This window comes from Ursus americanus, chromosome 17, assembly GCF_024610735.1.
Source record: "Ursus americanus isolate L20-20 chromosome 17, mUrsAme1.1.p, whole genome shotgun sequence".
NCBI classification, from domain to species: Eukaryota; Metazoa; Chordata; class Mammalia; order Carnivora; family Ursidae; genus Ursus; species Ursus americanus.
This window is the reverse complement of record NC_142143.1, coordinates 15238624-15263117: the sequence shown is the minus strand read 5'-3', so window position 1 is coordinate 15263117 and position 24494 is coordinate 15238624. Positions and strand designations below refer to the sequence as shown.

General features: G+C 39.5%; 1 pseudogene across 1 annotated transcript; it reads right to left on the bottom strand.

Annotated features, from left to right (window-relative positions):
- Positions 1 to 3152: 3152 nt before the first annotated feature.
- On the bottom strand, positions 3153 to 24425 carry LOC123780663 (heterogeneous nuclear ribonucleoprotein A1-like; annotated as a pseudogene). The gene is made up of 3 exons (XR_015727105.1): positions 24153 to 24425; positions 17253 to 17379; positions 3153 to 8602 (listed from the first exon to the last, which is right to left on the bottom strand). The product of XR_015727105.1 is annotated as a heterogeneous nuclear ribonucleoprotein A1-like (transcript).
- Positions 24426 to 24494: the final 69 nt, after the last annotated feature.

The window sequence follows — 24494 nt, the reverse complement described above, 5'->3', positions numbered from 1 at the left end:
ATTATCATATAACATTGTATAAGTTTAAAGGTGTACAATGTGATGATTTGATACACATATATATGAGAAATGATTAAGAATTTTTTAATTTTTATTTATTTTAAAGATTTTATTTATTTATTTGAGAGAGAGAGAGCATGAGCAGGGGGAGGGGCAAAGGGAGAGGAAGAAGCATACTCCCTGCTGGGCAGGGAGCAGGCCATGCAGGGCTCAATCCCAGGACCCTGAGATCATGACCTGAGCCGAAGGCAGATGCATAACCGACTAAGCCTCCCAGGTGCCCCAAGGATTCCTTTTTTTTTTTTTTTTTTTTTTTTTAAACAGCCACAATGTCACCATCACAACTAAAATTTCCTGGAAGTTGGATTTCTGGGTCAAAGAGCACTTGCATATGTAATTTTGCTAGATATTGCTAAATTCTCCTTCATGAGGCTTGTGCCATTTTGCATTCCTAGTGGCAATGTATGAAAGTGTCTATTAAACAGAGTCTAGTAATATAATCTAATTGTCAAACTCTTGGATTTTGGCCAATCTGATAGGTGGAAAATGAGATTTTATTATGAACCACGTTGAGATATTTTCAAACGCCTTTATATTTCTTTTTCTGTGTAGAATCTATTCAATATCTCTTGTTCATTTTTTTATATGATTCTTGGTCTTTATCTTTTCTACTTGTAGAAATTCTTTATGTATTAAGAGCATTAACCCTTTGTGATATCAGTTGCAAGCATTTTTCTCAGTTTGCCATCTGTATTTTTACTTACCATGGTTTTTGTCATGCAATTTGTTATGGGCTGAATTGTTTTCCTCCCAAGTTCCAACGTTAGGTCCTAACCCCAAGGACCTCAGAATGTGACTATATCTGGAGAGAGGTCCTTTAAAGAGACTATTAAGGTAAAATAAGGTCATATTTATGGGCCCTAATTCATTATGACTGATGTCCTTATAAGGAGATTAGAACACAGACACTGAGGAAGACCACGTGAAGACAGAGAGAAGATGGTAATCTATAAACGAGGGAGGGGAAGACCTCAGAAGAAACCAACCCTGCGACAGCTTCATCTCATACTTCTAGCCTTCGTAATTGCGAGAAGTTAAGTTTCTGTTGTTTAAGCCACCAAGTTGAACTCTGTTATGGCAGCTCTGGTAAACTAAAGCTTTCTAAAACCTTGCCAGATTTATCAGTCTTTTCTTTAGTGTGTCTACGTTAGACACTAGGCTGTTAGTAAATGTCTCCCACTCCCAATAGAGAAATTCACCCTCACCTTTCTGCTAATTTGATTATTTCATTTTCACCCATAACTGTTTAATTTTAGAATTTTTAGGTTTACGGAAAAGTTGCAAAATAGCAGAAAGCATTCTTGTATAATCCTCACTCAGGTTACCTTGCTGTTACCATCTTATGTTACCATAGCATATTTGTCAAAACTGAGGAACTGACGTTGATACAGTGCTATTAACTAAACTTCACACTCTGTTTGGATTTCATTAGATTTCTTCTGATGTTTCTTCTTCAGTTCCAGGATTTCATCCAGGATACCACATTACACTTACTTGTTGTGCCCCTTTAGGTACTTCTGGACTGTGACATTTTCTCAGCCTTTCCTTATTTTTGATGACCTTGATCCCAGAAGTACTGCTCATGTACTGTGAGGAATATCCCTCCGTTGGGGTTTGTCTGGTGTTTTTCTCATTGTAGACTGGGGGCTGGAGCTGCTGGAAGATCACAGAGGTAGAGTGTCATTCTCATCACATCACATTAAGGGTATGGGATATCAACCTGACTTACCACTGATGATGTTAAACTTGATCACTGTAAAGTTACATTTTTTCCTCCCCTTTTCATGCCCAACTCTTCAGAAACCAAGCCCACCCTCAAGTGCGAAGAGGAGTTAAGTTCCTGTTAAGAAAATGCCTAATTTTTTTTTTTTTTTTTTTTTTTTTTTTTTTTTTTTTTTTTTTTTTTAAGATCACAGACTATGGACTCCGGGGAAACAAACTGAGGGTTTCAGAGGGGAGGGAGGTGGGGGGATGGGTTAGCATGGTGATGGGTATTAAGGAGGGCACATATTGCATTGAGCACACAAACAATGAAGCATGGAACACTACATCAAAAATTAATGAAATACTGTATGGTAACCAACATAACATAGTTAAAAAAAAAATAAAATGAACATTAAATTGCACCCAAAAAAAAGATTTTATTCATTCATTTGAGAGAGAGAGCACGTGCACACAGAGAGAGGGAGAAACAGACTCCCTGCTGAGCAGGAAGCCCAACGTGGGGCTCTATCCCAGGACCCTGGGATTATGACCTGAGCTGAAGGCAGACGCTTAACCAACTGAGCCACCCAGGTGCCCCATCTGATGAATTTTTGATGGCAAATGCTCTACCTAAATATTCCACTGCCCAAGCCTCTGCTGTGAGCAATAAAAAACCTGGTCAACCTTTTCAACACTGGCCAGATTCCAAAAATGTAAGTATAGATCATTCAAATGTGATACTTATTTGGTTTTCATGGAAACGTAAAGCAATTATTTTAATTCTATTGAATTGCTCTTTGAATTTGTTTACTTTATGAAACCACATACTTAACATCTAAGATGATGTGGATTATTGTTAGAATGTGCAACTTCATTGGCAAATTAATTCAACTATTTTTCTATAATCACTATTTCCCTAAATAAACACACTTTTGAAAACAATCACGTCATAATTTAAGTAAATGATTGCTCTATGTATAGAAAAATAAATGTGGTCCTCCTGAGGTTATGTTTTGGAGTATTTATCAGTAACTGAATTTGTCAGTAACTGTTGTCAGGTATTGAGTTCATTATCCAGTGTTTATTTTTATTCTTGAGCTTTGATTAGTAAACTTTTTTTGAGTTAGTAAACTCTTTTTGAGTTCTACCTGATTTGTATTGTTTTTAGTCAAATGAGTCACAAAGCTCTAAAAAGTACTATTTATGGACACCACATTAAAAAAAAAAAATCCAGGCCAGTACATATGTAAACCATGGTTGTCCTACATTGGGATCAGTTGTCAACTCTGCCTTTAGATGCAATATGTAATACTGTTGCATCAAGTTTACTTACTGGCAACAAAGCAGTATCTGCTCTTCAGTGACAGGCAGTGACAGTGCCTTCATCCAGGAAGAAAGGGAAAGGAAAACATCTCATTACTTTGTATACTTATACAGTTTCAGTGATAAAGACTTCTGAAAAAAAAAATCAATTTCTTACAAGTGATCTTGACTTCTACAGTCTTTGATTTTTCTTAAAATTGTGATTTAATTAACTTTTTTAATGACAAATTTAATGTATGTGATTCTCTAGGCATTTTAAGTTAAAATGCCTAAAATGCGAATTGAGACATATCCATGTGTTTGTATTATGAACAGTAAGCAATCTGTTTGAGATGTTAGGTTTTATCGCCCGCTGCTGAATTTGTAAACAAAGACAAATGTTGCTCTAAGATGTAGTTGTAATTGGCTATGGATGTGATAATTTATTTTTTAAAAAGAAGCTTGTTTGCTCTTGTGTATTATACTTAAAAACTTTTTTAAAATATATTTTTGTAACTTTAAAAATAGGTAAGTTCCCCCTTTCTTTTTTTCTTTCTCTTCCCCTTCTCCCTATTCTTTCCCTTTTCTTTCCCTTTGTGACAATTCAGTCCAAGACCACTAGATGCCAGGGTGGGTTTCCACAGCAGGGTAAGGACACAGGGTTGGGGGAAGATGTTCATGTGGGGTGGGAGCAGAATGGATTTTACAGCCCATATGGAGTGAAGAAGATGTTAGTGTAGGAGGGTGACCACTCCTGTGGAACAGAAGCCCAAGTGGACGAAGGCCCCAACATGGAAGATGGGGCCACACTGGCAACGAGAGGTTGATTACATAGAGCGCGATTAATCAAATAAGTAAATACATTAAAGGTAGTGGGAACCAGGTGTCTCATTGTCAGAGAAAGGATAAATAAATATGGAAAGGGAGAAGGCAAAAATGAACCTTGTGGCATTAATTTCATTTTTTTTAAAAGATTTTATTTATTTATTTGACAGAGAGAGAGACAGCCAGAGAGAGAGGGAACACAACCAGGAGGAGCAGAAGAGGAAGAAGCAGGCTCTCAGCAGAGGAGCCTGATGAGGGGCTCGATCCCAGGACCCTGGGACCACGCCCTGAGCCGAAGGCAGACGCTTAACGACTGAGCCACCCAGGCGCCCCTTGTGGCATTAATTTCAAATCAGAGGTATTGGTGTAAACTTATGGTTGTCAATATAGAGACATAGAGAAATATAGATTTTATTAACATATCAATAAATATGTGTTTGTACAACCTAACAGCAATGAGCCTACCCAGCGCCAGATCTTGGTTTCCATATACCATAGATAAAGTTGGAACATCTTGTACAGGAAGTTAGAAACTGCTCAAGAGTTATGGGCACATGTCAAAAGGGCATGGGAAGCAACTTAAAAGGGCTCCCACTAGCAAAATCTAGGCCAATCTGAGCATCAGAATAAATAATGATAATCTATTGACTAAAAGAGAAATCCATGAGTCCATATTGATTTAAGTAAGCAAATTAATTGAATATTTGATGAAGAATGGGAATATTTACAAAGTCTCACAATACCTCTGCACAAAATACTTACTAATTACAAAGGGAAGAGCAATGTTATAGTAGATACCACCTTAGACAAGTGATCAAATGAACATCATGAGTAAAGAGACATTGAAATCATGAGCCAACTGACTGTTCGAAATGAGAAGAACACAGTATCACTTCTGTCATACTCCTGCTGTTCTGGTTATCTCTTGTGGCTTAACAAAGCACCCCCAGCTAGTGGCGGGAAACAAAACCATGTTACATCTTCATAGATTCTGCGGGTGAGGATTTGCATGAGATACAGCACAGATGAACTGTCTGTGTTCTATGAGGTTTGGGGTCTTAGCTGGGGAAAAGACTATAACTTCTGGTGGGCGGGGCACTGAAACAGCTGGGGTCTAGAATCATCTGGAGTCTTCTTTACTCAGTTTGGCACCTGGGCTGGGATGATTTGAAACCTGGGCTCAGCTGGGGCTGTCAACCAGAGCATCTCCATGTGGCTCTCCATGTGGTTTGTCTTCTCATGGCCTGGTACCTGGGAGCATCCTGAGAGAGATTCTAAGGAGTGTTACAAGGGACCGACATAGAAGCTGCAAGACTTCTTTTAACCTAGACTTGGAAGTCAACAACATCACTTTCACTTCATTCTCTTGGTTACAAGAGAGTCCCTAAGGCCCACCCAGATTCAAGGGAGAAAAATTAGACCCCACTTCTTAGTGGGAGAGTGGCAAGGTCACATTGCAGAAGACCATGGGAGACGGGGAAAAAAGACTGGCTCAATTTGATAATTTTGGCTACACTTTCTTTCGCTGTATTGCCTCATTGTCTTCTGGTGTTGAATGTTTCTGTGAGAAGTCGTATATTTCTGAGGAGAACTTAATTTTCTTTCCCTTAAAAGTGACTTGATGTTTTTACCTGGCTGCCTAAATAATTCCTTCTTTCTTTCTCTGGAATAAATTACATACCATAATATTTGCTCATTTCAAGTGAACAATATAATAATTTTTAGTAAATTTATATAGTTCTGCAACCATTACCACAATCCATTATTAGAATATCTTCATCACCCAAAAAGATCCCTCGTGTCCATTTGCAATCGATCCCTATTCACATCTCCCAGTCCCAGGCAACCACCTTAACTTTCTACTTTCAATCTACTTTCTATCCTTATAAGATTTGCCTTCTCTTTTATTCATCATAGTACTGGAAGTCCTACCCAGATGAATTAGGAAAGAAAAAATAATAATACAAGGCATTCAAATCAGAAAGGAAGAAGTAAAACTATTTCTATTTGTAGATAACATATTATATATAGAAAACCCTAAAGACTGTTAGAACTAATAAATACAGTAAAGTTGCAGGATACAAAATCAATACACAAAAATCATTGCATTTCTATACCTGAATAATGAACTATCACGAAGAGAAATTATGAAAAACAATCCCATTTACAACTGAATCACGATTAGAATACCTAGGAAGAGGGGCATCTGGCTGGCTCAGTGAGGAGAGCATATGACTCTTAATCTTGGGGTTATGAGTTCAAGCCCCACATTGGGTGTAGAAATTACTAAGAAAAATTTTTTTTTAATTTTAAGATAAATAAAATTAAATACCTAGGAACAAATTTAACCAAGGAGGTGAAAGACCTATACACTGCAAACTATAAGACATGGGCGAAAGAAACTGAAAAAGATGCAAATAAGTAAGATAGTCCATGCTGCTCATGAACTGGGAGGATGAATATTGGGGTTTTTTGGAAGAATTAATATTGCTAAAATGTCCCATACCACCCAAAGCAATCTACAGATTCAGTGCAGTCCTTATCAAAATTCCAATGGTATTTTTCACAGAAATAGAACAAATAACTATAAAATTTGTATGGAACCACAGAAGACCCTGAATAGCCAGAACAATCTTGAGAAAAAAACAACCAAGCTGGAGGCATCACATGTTCTGATTTCAAATTATGTTACAAACCAATAGCAATCAAAATAGCATGGTATTGGCATAAAAACGGACACATAGATCAGTGGAACAGAATAAAGCCCAGAAATAAATCCATGCATATATTGTCAGTTAATTTGCAACAATGGAGCCAAAAATATATAATGAAGAAAGGACAGTCTCTTCCATACATAGTGCTGAGAAAACTAGACAGCCACATGCAAAAGAATTAAATCACTATCTTACACCATACACAAAAATTAACTCAAAATGGATCAAAGACTCAAACATAAGACCTAAAACCATAAAACTTCTAGAAGAAAACAGGTAGTAAGCTCCTAGACATTGCTCTTGGCAATAATTTATTGGGTTTGACACCAAAAGCAAAGGCAACAAAAGCAAAAATGAGAAAGTGGGACTACATAAAACCAAAAAGTTTCTGTACAGCCAAGGAAACCAACAACAAAATGAAAAGCCAGCCTACGGATTGGAAGAAAATGTTTACAAATCATATGTCTGATAAGAGGCTAATATTAAAAAGTATAAAGAATTCATACAACTCAATAGAAAAACAATCTATTTTTTATTTTTTGTTTTTTATTTTTTTTAAAGACACATTTCTGTATCAGCATCATGATCAGACTATTACATTTAGCAATCAACAGCATGGGTGCAAAAAAATACCTACATTAAAACCTGTTGTTGGAATGCTTTATATTTTCCATAGAACAGAAACTAAAATAACTTGTTATACAATTAGTCACAAAGACTTTGAGTTTTTTGCCCATACACATGATATTGTCTAAAACATGTCTTCTTTGCAGCAGCTAGGCCCTGCCCCCACTGTGCTTGAGTTCACAAATCTGTTGAGTCACAAATCTGTTGTAACCTGTAGTTTCCCTATCACTTCTCTGGCTCTCCTCTCCAGCTAAGCTTTGTTTCCTGGCAGTATTGAAAACCTCCTGCCTCAGCCATTGCTACTGCTGCTGCTGGAACCACTGCAGCCACCTTGGCTTCATGGTTTGGCAAAGTACTGGCCTCTAACACCAAAGGGGCCAGAGCTCCTGCCTCCAAAATGTCCTCCTTTAATGGGTCCAAAATTTGAAGACTGACTGTTGTAACTGGCAAAAAATTATATTCTGCCACCTCCAGCATTGCTTCCAACATTACCAAATCCATTATAGCCATCTCGCTGCCACTATATCCACCACCACCTCCACTGCCACCAAAGCCCCCTTGCCCACTAAGTTTCCTCCATGACTAAAGGTGTCATTCTCACCAAAACCACCTCCATGACTACCACTAAAGTTTCCAGAACTACTTTGATTTCTTCGGCTGGATGAAGGACTTGCTGTCTCTTGCTTAGATAGGGCTCTCCTTACTTCACAGTTGTGGCCATTCACAGTGTGGGATTTTTGAATGACAATCTTGTCTGCAGAGTTATGGTCATCAAATGTTACAAAAGCAAAGCCTCTCTTGTGGCCACTGCCTCGGTCAGTCATGATTTCAAGCATTTTAATTTTCTCATACTATTCAAAATACTCTCTTAGATGATGTTCTTCAGTGTCTTCTTTAATGCCACTGACAGAAATCTTTTTCACAGTTAAGGGGGCACCAGGTCTTTGAGAATCTTCTCTTGAGACAGCCCTCTTTGGTTCCACAGCTCTTCCATCCGCCCTGTGCGGCCCTGCATTCATGGCGGCATCCACCTCCCCCACAGTGACGTACGTGACAAACCCAAAGCCTCTGGAGCGCTTGGTGTCGGGATCTCTCGTTAACACACAGTCCATAAGTGTTCCCATGGCTCATCACAGCTATTCAGACTCTGATCGGTTGTTTCAGAGCTCAAACCTCGATGAAGAGATTCCGCAGCTATTCAGGGTCTTTGGGAGACTCTGACTTAGACATGACGGTGGTGGGAGGGGAGACTTTCACAGTGCTGACTTGGTAGTGTCCGTGGGCAGAAAGGCACAATCTGGTTTTTTAAATGGGCAGAGAATCTGAAGAGCTATTTTTCCCAAAACAGCTTACAGATGGCCAACAGGTATCTGAAAAGATGCTCAATATCACTAATAATCAGGGAAATGTAAATCAAAACCACAATGAAATAATCATCTCACACCTGTTAGAACGCCTATTAGTAAAAGACAAGAACTAACAAGTGTTGGCAACGATGTGGAAAAAAAAGGAACCCCTGGGCACTGTTAGTGGGAATATAAGGCACAGCCACTACGGAAAACAGTATAGAAGTTCTTAAAAAAATTAACAGAACTAGCATGTGATTTAACAACCCCACTATGGATATTTATTCAAAGAAAACAAAATCACTATCTCAAAAGGTATCTGCACTCCCATATTCAGTATAAAATCATTTACAATAGCCAAGACATGGAAACAACCTAAATGTCCATCAATGGATAACGAAAATGCAGTATACATATACAATGGAATACTATTCACCCATAAAAAGGGAAATTCTGTCATTTGGAACAATGTGGATGCAACTTGAGGGCATTATGATAAGTGAAATAAGTCACAAAGAAAAAGACAAATACCATATGATTTCACTTATACATGAAATCTAAAGAAACAAACATTTTACAAAAAGCCACTCAAATATATAGAGAACAGATTAGTGGTTGCCAGAGGTGGGGGGTGAGGGGGCGGGCGAAATGGGGAAGGTGGTCAAAAGGTACAAACTTCCAGTTATAAGTAAGTCTTGTGATGTAATGTACAGCATGGTGACCGGGGTTGAAAATACTGTATTGCATACTAGAAAGTTGCTAAGAGCGTAGATCTTAAAAGTTCTCACAAGAAAAAAATGTGATGGATGTTAACTAAACTTATCATGGTAATCACTTCACGGTCTATACATCTATTGAAACATTATGTTGTACACCTTAAACTAATACAACAGTACATGTCAATTATATCCCAATTTTAGAAAGGGATTTGCCAGGGCGCCTGGATGGATCAGTCGATAGAGCATGTGACTCTTGATCTCGGGGTTGTGAGTTTGAGCCCAATGTTGGACATACAGATTACTTAAAAATAAAATCTTAGAAAAAGCTAAAAAATTAAAAGAGATTTGCCTCTTCTGGAAATGTCACATAAATGAGATCATGTAATATGTAGTCTTTTGCATCTGGATTCTTTCACAAGTGGGAAACATTACTGAGGAATGTTGAATCATATGCACTAGAAGCACTGGCAGAGGCAACCACAGGAGGTACTGATAAAAATCATGAAGAACAGAATATTAAAGTAAGCCTGATAAATTATGAAAATCAGGACTTCAGAGTAAGCCTGATAAAGTATTGTGAAAAAGACGTCAGGGTGAGCTCAATGCACCTAGTAACAAAAATGTAAAACTTGCTTCTATCCATTAAAAGTAGGATGATGTATAACAACTGTAGCTTTATTTCCAGATAAATAGAACTAAAAATCCACTGTAGCTTTGTAGCCACTTGCAGGTAACTTGTATGTACTCTGGTATTTTTTCACTCAATAATAAAATTATCTAATTGTACATTTATGAATTGGCATGTTCCTTTGGGTCTCAATTTCTCATTTCTCCTACATACACGGCATGTTTTTGAGGTTCGTATTATGTTGTTGCATCTACCAGTGGCTTGGTCCTTTTTAACTGCTAACCAGTACTCCATTGTATGGATACACAGTCTATTCTCATTGTTCCTGGTAGTTATGTTCTATAAAATCACTTCGAACACTGAATTTAGTGAATACTTACTCATTGACCATAGGGGAAATGCGGGGGTGGTTCCTGCAACATGTCTTTTTCATCAACTAATAATATATAACCTTGTTTTGTGTGTGTTTTTGTCTGAAGACACCGTATTTACTATATAGTGTTGATTCATTAACATTGAACTCATGGCAAACAGCACTAGAACTCATGCCTGAATGAAGCTTCTCTAACACAAGTCTTTTTTTCCACAAGGCACATCACAACCTTCTTGAGTGTAGGAATGCTAGCCAGCACTTCAGCCCTAGGCCTGGATGCTTTTTTAAACAAAATCACCAACAAAAAGCACACAAGAAAATGTGAAAAACATAGCACTAAATAGACTGCAAAAGGACAATTATGTACAGGAACAGAGCTGAAACAAGGAGGCAGAGTGTCGCCTAGTCTGACCTCAGCTAGGAACATGTTTGTTGGGTGACTCAAATTCTCTGCTGCTCTGCACATGTGCATATCCAAGAATGGCCAGGAAATTCCTATTGATTTTGAGGTTACAAATAGCTTTTAGCAAGTAGGCAAATCTGCACATGTAGAATCCATGAATAATGAGAAATGACTACTATATTTTATCTACTCACCAAATGACAAACATTGTGATTATTTCGACATTTAGGCTATTGTGAATCATTCTGCTAGGAACATCTGCATACAAGTCTTTGTGGAAATATTTGCTTTTATTTCTCTTGGGCAGATACCTAGGAGTGGAATTGCTAGGTCTTATGTAAGTTTGTTTACCTTTTTAAGAAACTGCCAAACTGTTTTTCAAAGTGGTTGGACCATTTTATACCCCCCACCAGCAATGTCTGAGGGTTCCAGTTTCTCTATGGCTATAGTAAAATCACCATAGGTTGTAGCATATCTTTTGATAAAAACTCTTTTTTTTTTTTAAGATTTATTTATTCATCAGAGAGAGAGAGAGAGAGAGCACTTGCACAGGCGGGGGGAGTGGCAGGCAGAGGGAGAAAGAGGCTCCCTCCTGACACAGGACTTGATCCCAGGACCCTGGGATCACAACTCAAGCCAAAGACAGATGCTCAACTGACTGAGACAACCAGGAGTCCCGATGATAGGCATTTTTGTGGGTGTGAAGTGGTACCCCATTATAGTTTTGATTTCCATTTCCCTAATGACTAATGATTTTGCACATCTTTTCAGGCATTTATTAGTCATTCATATATCTTTTATAGGTGAAGTGCTTATTAAAATATTTTGCTCATTGGGTTTTTTATTGGGTTGTCTTTTTATTATTAAGGTCTTTCTATATTCTGGATACAAGTCCTTTATCAGATACATGATTTGCAAATATTTTCTCATGCTTTGTCTTTCTACTTCAATGGTGTTTCATGAAGCACAAAAGTTTTAATGATGAAGTCTAGTTTATCAATTTTGTCTTTTCTGGAAGTGATTTTGGTATTGTGTCTAAGTGATTTTGGTGTTGTATTTTGTCTAACCCAAGATCATGAGGATTTTATGCTGTTTTCTTTTCAAAGTTATATTCTTTATCTTTTAACGTCCAATGATTTTAGTAGAATATTGTGTTGGCCGTTATTGAGCAAAGTTTCCCTAAATTATTATGTATCAGTCAAAATGTAGATTTTAGTTTTTTTCAGAAAAAATATATTTTTAAATTTTGCTTATAAATATTTCTATGTTCCACTGTTTTGCTTTTCTTCTTAGGGGAGAATTAAGTATTTTGCCTGTCTTCTATTATTTGCCATTTGCTCTAGTCTTTTTTATGTTTTTCTTTTATTCTGTTTCATCTTTCCTTTTCTCATTTCTAATCTCTATGGCCCTAACTGTGCTTTCAGTCATGCCTAGTCTTGCTTGTGCTTCTTATAATTTAGTCTTTATTTTTTGTAATGGTTTTGTTTTTCTTGTTTCTTCTTTGATACCTGTCACTTAATGCTTCACCTCCTCCTATCATCTAGCTAGCACCTCCTATTATCTGACCATTTCTTTCCTTAGCTCTTCTACTTCTGCCATGTGTCTTCCCTTCTTAGGTTTAACTAAAGCACTGAGTTTCTGAAAATTCACACTGGGATATTAGGTAACTGTTTTCTTTTGCTTTGGGTCAACATTTTTTTGTTAAGTTTCTTTGTCCCTCAGGGAAATTTTGTTGCCCCTTTTCATCATTTTCTTACAGTATCACTTTAAGTATCTTTTTAAAAAATTATATTAGATTTAAAGATTTATTAGTTATATATTCCTAAAGAGGTTAGATGAGGCCAACTTCTAGGTTTTGCATTACCAAATACATTGGTCACAGAAAACCTCCCTAATATTAGAGCAGATCTGAAGGAAGTGAGGAGGAAGCCAGAAATCCCAAGCATTCTAGGAAAGGGAATAGCAAGTATGAAGTCCCCCAAGGAAGGAGAGTACTTGACATGTTTGGAAAATAGCAAGGACCAAGCTGGCTGGAGTAGGGTGTTTAAGGGGGCAAGAATAGAAGATGAAGTCAAGGTGCAAGATACGGGGAAAGAGTACAGCTCTCACAAAGCCTTTGTAGGAAGCAAAAGGATTTTGGCTTTTACTCTGAATAAGATGCAAAGCCACTGGAAGATTCTGAGCGAGAAGTTGACATAATCTGATTGAGATTGTAAAAGGATCACTCTGAATACTTTGTTGAGAGCCGACTATATGGGTGCAAGCATGAGAACAGGGAGACTGGTTAGGAGACTACTGCAATAATTCAGGTGAGAAATGATGGAGATCTGGACCACAGTGGTAGCAACAGAAATGGTGAGAGATGATTAGATTCAGAATGTATTTTGAAGGTACAGGTAATAAGTTCCCCCAAAGACTGGATGTGAGCTATGAACAAAAGTGAGTGCTCAAGATGACTCCAAAGTTTTTGAACTGAGCAACTAGAAGGATGCAGTTGTCATCAATTAAGTTGGGAAAGACTGATGAAATATGAGGTTTGAGGGGCAAGATCAGGAATTAGGGCTTGGACATCCACTTTGAAATGCCTGTTATACATCTTATCTGGAGACTTCTAGTAGACAATTGCTTATACATACAAGCCTGGAGTTCAAGGGATAGGTCTGGTCTAGAGATATTAATTTAGGAGTAATTGGCATATACATAATATTTAAAGCCATGATACAACAACTAGAAGAGTAATTGAAGTTACTCAACCTAGGGGGTCACTTTTGATTAAGATAACTGAAGCCTGAGCCCTGGGTCTCAATGTTTAGAAGTCAGGATGAGAAAGCACTGAAACATGAGATTCGTAAGCCTAAAACACCAGTGAAGACCTAGTAGAGAACCCAAGAACCCACTCACAGGGCAGCCACCTCTTCCGCATTGCCATGAGGTCATGTACAACACACAGCCTCTTGGGAAGAGGTATGGTAGGGAAGACCACCCTGAAAGACTAAGCATTTATCCCTAAAGAGGCTAAATTGACTCTAAAACGATTCTTTATTTTGGAAAGAGACTGAGTTACCTATAATAACTGGCAATTTGTGATTTTTCTTCTACCATCAAAGAGAATCGAAGCATCAAGGCAAGTTATAGGAATAGAGTGCTATAAGTTTTACGGATTTGGGTACAGTGTGAAAAATTTAGATTCTGCTATATTGATCAACAATTCAGTCAAAGACATCCATGTTTCTCAGCTCCCCTGAAGCTCTGACAGCCCCAGTGGATCCAATTTACTCCCAAGCATCAATAGCTTGAAGGCAGAAGATGTTGTGCTTCAATTGTCTATCACAATACAAACAGCTACTATATACCGACTTCTTACTCTGTGGGTAAGCAGTTTAATACATTGTTCCTTGATCATCATCACAATCTTAGGAGATGAGGACTATCAGTCTACATTTTAGATATCAGGGAAAAGAAGCCCAGACAGTAACCTGACCAAAGCAGCAGAGTCATGATTAAAACCCAAGTCTGGTTATAGCACCCGGACTTTGATTCACCGTATCATATTGCTAGTCACATCACCTTGAAACTTAGGTTTATCTACTCAAAGCTCCAGGAATCTTGAAGGAAGGCAGGGGGCATAATTAAGGCAAGCCACTAGAGACCAACTGAGCCGAGGGGGTTGGAGGTCACACCTTTTATAAGCGTAGAGGCATTGACAGATATATCTTGCTCAAATTTTGTCACTCCTATAATCCATCTTCCTAAGAAGCACTGGGCTGTGGGACTAGTGGTCTATTTTGGGACTATTAACTAGCACAGAGGCTCTGAAAAGCTAATTAATCTCTTGGCAAATAAATGATTAGACCCCATGTAAGGATGTGCCCTCAAAGTAAAGAAGGAAAGTAGGTCAAGGAATCAGCAATAACAAATTTTAGCATGACAGTTTTAGATCTAGGGAGAGATTAATGTTGGCTCCTTCACACTTTGGTGAAGGATTTGTGAGTATAGATGACAGATTTCAAAAGTTGCTCTAAAACAAGGTTTCCTCTCCTGGAACTCATTTGCCTTTGCATATTGTTTGATATTAGTATTCCATGTTAGGAGAAATCCATTTTCCCTAATTACAGAGGACTTGATTTAAGATACTAGATATCCTCAGGTTTTTCTTCAACTGTAAAAGAGAGACCATACTCTTTATAATGCATACAGTATTGCCTAAATCATAGGTGGGAAGTTGTACCCAAACACAGGCCAAACTGAGAGGCTCTCTTACTGTAGTTTGCACAAATCCCAGACTGTGTCTGTGTTATGCTGTCACATGGAAAATGTTAACTCAGTAAGTCTCCCATCTCAGGGTAAACACACAGGTTCTTTCAACCTGACTATTGCAGATGACAATGAAGACCCTATGGTTCAACTTCGGGCTGCTCTACTGTGTATTATTTTTTAAAACTCCACCTTGCCCATCTTCACCAATTGCCATTTAACTCTTTTATCATTGAAAAGGCTTCTGCCAGGTGAACTCTGCTACCATTTTGGGTGCTTTGTCCCAAGGTGAAGTTTTTATTACTAGTTCCCTTCATGGGTCTAATATCTATACTAGATATGGGTGGAAAATAGCAACCATTCCACTCCGCCTATTTGTAAGTATCCAGCTCAAGTCCTTACAAAATCAGGCACTTAATATTTATTAAAAGATAACTTCCTCCACCTCCTTATCTTAGAAGCTCTCTGCAGGCCACATCCATATCTATCTTTTCTGTATTCATTTAGTCCTCAGTGCCAGACCACTCATTTTGACATTTATTTACATTATTCTTCAATGATTTATAAATGCTTAATGTGCCTATGTCTTGCCTTAAGAGTGAACTACCTAGGGATAAGATTTATATCACCTATCTTCTAGTGCTAAACACATGGATGGTATGTAAGAAATGCCCAATGTTTTGGTTAGATTATCCTGGCTACAAGAAACAAAGGCTATAGCAGTTCCCTCAACTAATGAGAGAAACTATTCAAAGAGAAACCAAAGCCAAACAGCCCATAGGAAGAGCAGGGCCTGCAGCAGAATCAGGCTATAGGGTACTTAGCATTCTACTACTCTAGAGGGTTAGAACCAGGGGTAGAACCAGATTCAAACTGGGATATATAAGTTGTTTTCCCTGGGCATATAGACTTGAGTCCCAATAATTCTAGTAGGAAAGCTGGTTTGAAGCTAATCCGGTAAGGGATATGGAAAGATAATAAAAGTTATCTTTTAGATATAACTTTAAGTTTTATATATATATATTTAAGATAACTTTTATTATCTTTCCATATCCATGAGCAACTTCCTCAATCATAGAGAGTCCACCAGTTCATGGTTATAGACCTTCATGAAGTCTGGTTACACTTATTGTCCTTGCCTTCCATGAGACGTCTACACTATCATCTTCCCAATTTCACCTCCTTTTTTTGACTCTAGCTCAAATGGGTTTTTCTTTCTCATAACAAAATGATCCCTTTCTAGAAACCAATTTCCTACAATAAAATGGTTCCTAAGATCGCAATATAGCAATAGTCTATGAAACCATCCACATTATTTCAACCTTACCACAAATTGTATTAAAATTGTTTTCTGGGGCGCCTGGGTGGCTCAGTCAGTTAAGCATCTGACTCTTGGTTTTGGCTCAGGGGATGATCTCCGGGTCCTGCGATCCAGCCCCATATTGGGCTCTGCGCTCAGCATAGAGTCTGCCTCAGATTCTTTCTCCCTCTCCCCTCCCCACCCCCTCCCTGCTTGCTCTTATGCTCCTTCTCTAAAATAAATAAATGAAATCCTTTTTAAAAATTTGTTGTTTTCTTTTCAATAATTGTATTCCCTCCTTTTTGGAACTACTGGGGAAAGAGAACACTAACTTCAGTGTACGCATTGTAGGCTGTGCTGTCTCTTCTGACCTTGGAGGAGTTAGGGGAGAGACTGCAAAAAATGCAGACTACCCTGGGCTTGAGAAAATTCTAAGTCATAGGGAAAGATGAGCCAGACAAATCTTCAATGGCTGAAAGATGAAAAGAAGATCAATTGACAAAAGAAATAAAAGAGAATCTCTAAACAATTATAGACTCTCTGTCCCAGCTCTAGGTTAGGAGACTTGGACAAAATTGCAGAACTGGAAAAAGAACTGACAAACACCAAAGAGGAACTTGAATTCAGGGCTAAAAAATGGGGTAAGTCAGATGGAGATTTTTCTCTAAAATTCACTATAGCTGAGCAGAAAGAAGAGATACGAGGGAAATCTGATGATATGGAGTTCCTAACTAGGAATACACAAATTAAAGATGACTTTATGAAAGCTATCAAACTACAACTGGTTGACCCCAAAGACATACCAGATATGAAATGCTTGACTCCAAAATTTTTCTTCTTCAGGAAAAAATTTCTTGAATCCCTGTCAAGAAACTTCAGGAAAACAAAGACAACAGTAGCTACTGATGTTGGAAGAGTTGGTAAATAAAACAACCTGGTGCATTGAGACCCTTTAAGCAGCGAGCTCTATGGCAATCTGGTGAAGATTCATACTCACCCAGAGAACTATGAGTGAGGCTGAATTCTGCAAGTGAAACTGGAAGGTTTCCAGGGACTATGCAGTCTTCTCTGCCTCTTAGAGGGCGCCTGGAGCACTTAAAGCAGAATGAAGATCCTGGCCACCACTGAAAAGGGAAACGAGAAAGTCCATCAAAAGGAGGTCTTCTGAGCACTAGTGGGTGATGTCCAGGATGGGCCATTAGCATGGACTCTGAAATTAATATCAAATTAATCCACCTGTATCTCTGCTTCATCTCTACATAATATGATAGAGATTATAAAAGTTTTAGGACATTTTAAATCATTCTTAAACTAGATATTTACTCAAGAGAAATAAAAGCATGTTTATAAGAAAACCTGGACACACATTTTGTGATAGCCCAAAACTGGAAATAATCTAAGTGCTTTTTAATTGGTGAATGGATAAGCAAATATTCTCATCTTCATCCCCTTTTCCTAGGTCCAAAGGAGAGCAGCCACATATGCTCGTACACAGCAGCACTTCATGGCATGCCCACTTGATGAGCACCCCATCAGTAACACAACCTGAGTTCAAAGATGCTCAATTTGCTTCTATGTTTTTACATACTTTTGCCTACTTTGCCTGCTTGACCACTATTGGCTACTGGTACGCTCTCAAATGTCTTTACCTCTACAGTACAGCATTAGGAAACTAATTTGCGCAATAAACATGTTCCCGCAAAGCTGTAAATTAGAGTTTTTGAAATCCAAATATATTTTCCCACAGCTCCTTAGTGTCAGAGATGTTTTATCTTAATTTGTGATAATCAGTTGGCAGTGACTTTGAACTTCAGTTTTAAGTTACTCCACTATAAACCAAGTAGTTCCTCATTTGTACAAAAACATTTTTTTAAAGACTTATTTATTTATTTGAGAGAGGGAGAGAGCGAGCTTGAGCATGAGCATGGCGGAGGGGCAGAGAGAGAGGAAGACAAGCAGACTCCCCACTGAGTGGGGAGCACAACTCAGTGCTTGATCCCAGGACCCTGAGATCATGACCTGAGCCAAAATCAAGAGTCAGATACTTAACTGACTGAGCCACTTAGGCACCCTTGTACAAAAACATTTCAATGCACCATGAACTTATTTTACAGAAAAGAAAGGACAAGTTCTTTCATAATGTGAATTATGCACTAATAATTTATCTTTTTAAGATTTAGAATTTAGAATTTAATTATCAGGTGGGCTACTGTTGTTGTCTTTGTATTCATAGTGCCCTGTGGCCCTACCTCATCTCAACTTTTTTACGATTTCAACATTTTTCTAAAATCAGGCTTATTGAGATATAATTGACATGCAATAAAATTGCTCTTTAAAATTTCTTCAAAACTCTACAAGTTTTATTTTTTTAAAGATTTTATTTATTTGTTTGACAGAGAGAGAGCGAGAGCACAAGCAGGAGGAGCAGTAGGCAGAGGGAAAGGGAGAAGCAGGCTCCCCACTGAGCAGAGAGCCTGACATGGGGACATGGGGCTTGATCTCAGGACCCTGGGATCATGACCTGAGCTAAAGGCAGACACTTGACTGAGCCACCCAGGCGCCCCAAAACTCTATGAGTTTTGAAAGATGCAATGTGTAACCCACATCACACTCAAGATACAGAACAGTCCCATCACCCAAAAAAGTCCCTCAAGCCACTTTGTAGTCAACACTTCCCATGCAACCACTAATCTGTTTTCTTTCCCTACAGTTTTGGCTTTTACAGAATGTCATATACATGGAAACATCAGTATATAGGTATTTGTATTTGCATCTTTCACTTAGAATACATTTTTTTAAAAGATTTTATTTATTTATTTATTTGACAGAGAGAGACAGTCAGCCAGAGAGGGAACACAAGCAGGGGGAGTGGGAGAGGAAGAAGCAGGCTCATAGCGGAGGAGCCTGATGTGGGGCTCGATCCCATAACGCCGGGACCACGCCCTGAGCCAAAGGCAGACGCTTAACCGCTGTGCCACCCAGGCGCCCCTCACTTAGAATACATTTGAGATTTATATTGTTATATCAGTAGTTTGTTCCTTTTATTGATGAGTAGATTCCATTGTCTATACAAACCACTATTTGCTTATCCATTCACCAATTAAAAGGCACTTAGATTGTTTCCAGTCTTTGGCTAATATAAAATGTGTGTCCAGGTTTTTGTGTAAACATGTTTTCATCTCTCTTGGGTAAATATCTAGGAATGGTATTGCTGGGTCATATGGTAAGCTTGTATTCAACTTTATAAGAAATTGCCAAACCGTTTACTCAAGTGTCTCTCTACTATTCTGCAGTTCCATCCACAATGTCTGGGAGTTCTAGTTGCTGCATATCCTCAATAGCACTTGGAATTATTTTTATTGTGACCAAGGAATAATATTTCATTGTGGTTTTGATTTGCATTTCCCTAATGACTAATGATGATATCATTTCTTTTGCCATCCATATATCTCCTGTGGTGATCATTCAACTACCCCAATTTTTAAAAAAGATTTTATTTATTTTAAAGAGAGAGAGCACGAGTTGGGGGAGGGGGAGAAGCAGAGGGAGAGGGACAAGCAGACTCCCTGCTGAGTGGGGAGCCCAACATAAGGCTTAATCCCAGGCTTGAGATCATGACCTAAGCTGAAGTCAGACACTTAAGTGAGCCACCCAGGCGCCCTAACTACCCCAATGTTTTTAAAACTGGTTTACCTGTCTTTTTATTGAGTTGTAGAATTCTTCATGTATTCTGGATACAGTCATTTATCAGATATGTTTTGCAAACATTTTCTCTCAGTCTGTTACTTGTCTTTTCATTTTCTAAACACTGTCATCCAAAGAGCAGACATTTTTTATAAATTATTTTAATGGAACTTCAGGTGCTGTAAGAAATTTTTTGCATATCCCAGGATCACAAAGGTTTTCTCCTATGTTTTCTTCTAAAAGTGTTATAATTTTAGATTTATGATCCATTTTGAGTTATTTTGTATGTGGGGCAAGGTATGGGTTGACAGGTTGTTCTTTTTTTCTTGCAAAATAGTGTTCGATTATTCCAACATTTTCTTTTCTTTTCACTATCTTTTGGTAAGTTTCCATTTATCAGACACTCTATATAGAATCTACAAAAATGAAGGACATCCTTTAGCTTTGGTGTGACAATCCTATGGCTAGAGATGGGAGGACAGTTCCCACTTTCTTTGGCAAGAAATGCATAAGTAGTGTGCTTTCTGCTCTAGATATGCATTGTATAGGACAGTCCAGAAAGAACTGTCAATGCTCCCTAGCCAGGGATCACCAGGAACACACCAGTGGTTCAACTAGGTGCGCTTATTACTCATTTCAATGAGGGAAAGAACACACCATGGGCATCAGTGACATGTCTCAGTAAGAGGAAGGACTTATACTAAGATTTTGATCTGTGTTAGATGGTTTGGGGAACTTTGCTTTAAACTGGATGCTGTCAGGAAGCAGGGGTAAGTCTATGATTGAATATCTTAATAAATCTTTTGTAGAAAGAGGGAAGACTAGCATGAGGCTAAAGCTGTAATTGGCAAAGAGGTAACAGTCACTCCCATTATTTGATATTTTCAGTTTAGATATTCCATTTGGTGGCTTGGATAGGTTCATGTTTCTGTCTATGTTCAGACATGGTTATGGAGTAGTCTTATTTTTGTCCTGATCCATCATGATCATGCAGTGGCCTTTTCTGATGTTGATGTTCTCTGAAACTGTTTATGTTCCAAAGGAGACATCAAGGCCTAGCTAAACACCAGGCCAGCTCCTAGCAACACCAAGACCTGGCTGATAGCACCAGGTCAGCCTTTTGATGTCAGGGACTGCTTTTTTCTCTCAGAATATAGTGGTTGAGAACTTAGGCCGTAGAGTGAGAAAAAAACGTGTTTGATTCCAGGATCTGCTCTTTACTGGCTGTGGGTCCTTGAATAAATTATCTAACTTCTCTATGCCTCATATGAATATGGGGATAACAGTACTTGCCTCATTGGATTACTGGGAGGAATGAGATATGTGCTAAAAACTTGTGTCAAGGGGCATGTGGGTGGCTCAGTCGGTTAAGCGTCTGCCTTCAGCTCAGGTCATGATCCCAGGGTCCTGAGACCGAGTCCCGAGTCGGGCTCCTTGCTCAGCAGGGAGCCGGCTTCTCTCTCTGCCTACCGCTCCCCCTGCTTGTGCCCTCTCTCTGACAAATAAATAAAATCTTAAAAAGACTTGTGTCAAATAAACCATGATTCTATCACAGAAAAGGTTAAGAAAGCTATTGGGGCGCAGAAAGGAAAACCAAGAATAGTCAGGTAACTGTGCCAGGAAAGTCAAAGAACAGTAAGAAAGTAAGAATAGAAAAGCAAAGTAATTTACATTGGGTGATAATCTATATAAAGCTGTTAACTGTCCAGCTCACTTCAAAATGCCAGGATAATGCAACACATTCATAAAAACATGATGGAACACAGGAAAGTATGTGGACCTTATACCAAGTGATTTGTCATTTAAATGAATTCACATAGAAACACTGAGAAGAGTGGTCTACAACTCAACAATGAAAACTATTATTGTGTCCATGCTAGGAGGTAGATTTATGTGATAGAAAGTTGGATTGGAATCACTTTCAACTTCAATGCCTATAAATAATTTCTTGCTTTCATGTTTCTGGTGTACAGCTTGCTTCTTTCTGGCCCTTACTTTTTGAACGCCCCATCTTGTTAAGCATGCAATAGCACATCTAATTTCTAGTTTTTCAATAATGCAGAAGGCTCTCTGTGTGTAACCAACTAGAGGAAAACTAAGCACTTTAAGAGACTGGATAATTAATATAGGCTGCACTTCGAATTTATTCCATTAAAAGAAAATTATTGACTGAAGGCTCCATGGACCCATCATTTTAAAACATTATACAATCTTTCAAAATAACATCTAGAAATGGCTTCATTTTAATAATCTGAGAATGAGATTTCACAGAACAGGAATCAAGACCTGTGTGGACTCAGTCTACACAATGAAGAGGGCCTGACTTCCTTGAGGCTCCTTCTGCCACACCAAGGTACCCCAAATCAAGATAGCATCCTTCTGTAGAAGCCATTTCATCATGATCATAATATTTTCATTTTAGATCTAGGGGTGGGTGGGCATGGAGGGGTGCCACTCACTTTTACAAGTTTGAAAACTGAGGTAGTAAGAAACAATGGGGTCAGCCTTACAAGGAATACATGCCTACCTATATATACTGGCAGTTTTATAAGGTTCTGGTGAACTCACAACCTCCCAAAGAGCTTACCTCCATCTTGGTTGGTTTATGTGGTGGTTTTTAACCACTGCTATGGATTACAACTTTAATAACTGTAAAAATGTCCAATCTCCCAGGAACCGCCTCAGTTTTATTAATCATTTATACTTTAACACTGATTAAATTCTCTTGTAGAGAGAAGTGCAAGGGAAGAACAGTATTAACTGTCCACTTTATAATTCCGCCTAGTGTTCACCCTGGAAAAGTTACATATTAAGGACAGAGGTTTCTGTGATAATAAGAAAATAGAGTAAGTACCCAAATCTTCACATTTTGGGTAAACACCACAATCCTCAGAGCCTGCTAATCATCCAAATCATATTTTACCTATTTTATTTTTGTAATTTTTTTTAGAGAGAGAGAGGGGGGAGGACGGACAGAGCGATACAGAATTCTAGGCAGGCTCCATGCCCAGGGCAGAGCCGGAGACGGCTGGATCATGGAATCATGACCTGAACGGAAATCAAGAGTCCCACGCTTAACTGACTGAGCCACCCAGGCACGCCCAACCAAATTGTATTTTAAAGTGACAATATTTGTTAATTTCCCCCCTTTAAGTTCTGGAAAACTAAAATATCCTGATAGTCTTAGATCAACAGTCTAAGTGGATTTGATTTGCTGCTTTGATAAATCGATGACCAGACTGAAACCATAAACTATATTTAGTCCACTACATTTATGACCTGGGTCAAAGTTAGCTTCTTCCAGGATGTTCTCCTTGGTTAGAGTGTCTTTTTCTGAGCCTGGTCACCAGTTACTATTCGGTTGCATCATCCTGATTATTTTGCTTTCGGGGGGGGGGGACATTTTGTGAGGTTACTGACTGGTTGCTTCGCGTGTGTTTTGTCTTGCTGACTGGATCGTGAAGGAAGATCTCAGACTTGTACAGGAATTCACATTTTGGAAAGCCCTTTCACACCCACCATCTCTTGATACTCTCAAAAAACCTATGATGGACTTCCTGCCCTCTTCATGTTAAGCTGCGGAAGGAGGGGCGGAGAAAGGTGAGTGGGTCCCATTGACCTAGTTGAGCAGCCTCCGCGCCCCTCCTCTCCTTCCGTCCCCACAACACCTGCAGTTAAGAGTGAGACGCCTTCCATCGCACAGAGCTCAGGTGCAGACAGCGTCATCTCAGCGCCACACGCTTCTCCACACCTTCCAGAACGGCAGGCAGAGCTTCTGCCGCGGCGGGGAGGCGAGAAGAGGCACCCTGCTAGTCAGCAGGTGGCGAGGGAGGGGCGCCACGCCAGGTTTCTAACTTCCGACTCACTTCTCTATCCACTACCAAACACCCACTCTCCTCTTCGAGTGCCTGGCGAGCCCTCGGCACTGCAGGAAGCCGGGCGACCAGCACCAACTGCAGCGGTTCTTACTGCCAATTCAGGGGCAGGGCAGCTTTATAATAACGACCACAACGTCCCTGTCGCCACCTCTGTCACCTGGGCAGTAAGGGCGCGTCGAGAGCCCCACAGCGAAGGGCTGACAGAAGGCCCAGCTCATCAGTCTCGTGAGGGGAAGCAGAGAAAGGAAGATTGAAGCCCAGGGGCTAAGAGCGAGCCCGAAAAATTGGCCACCATCCCACCGTCCCTAGGGCAAAGGTTCTGAATTCCGACCGACCGTTACTCGCAGCATAACGAAAGCTTCGCGAAGTCGCTGGGAGAGTGCTTGAACCGTGAGGGCCGCCGCCAGCGCGTTGCCGGGGCTCCGCGCCCCTCGCCCGATCTGATTGGACGGCGGAGGAAAGGGGGCGGAAGGCCCCAGGACAAGGCGCGCGCGCAGGCGGACCAGGGGTTCCCGCGGAGGCACCCAGGGGGCCAAGGGGCGGGAGCAGAACGGGGTGGGCGCCGCGCGTGCGCACGTTCGGAGGCGACCAGCTGGGGGCTGCTGGGAGAGCAGGGCAGTTCAAGAAACGGGTGGGCGTGTGCCGAGTGGGCGCGGGAGGGGCCTGGCGTGCGCGTG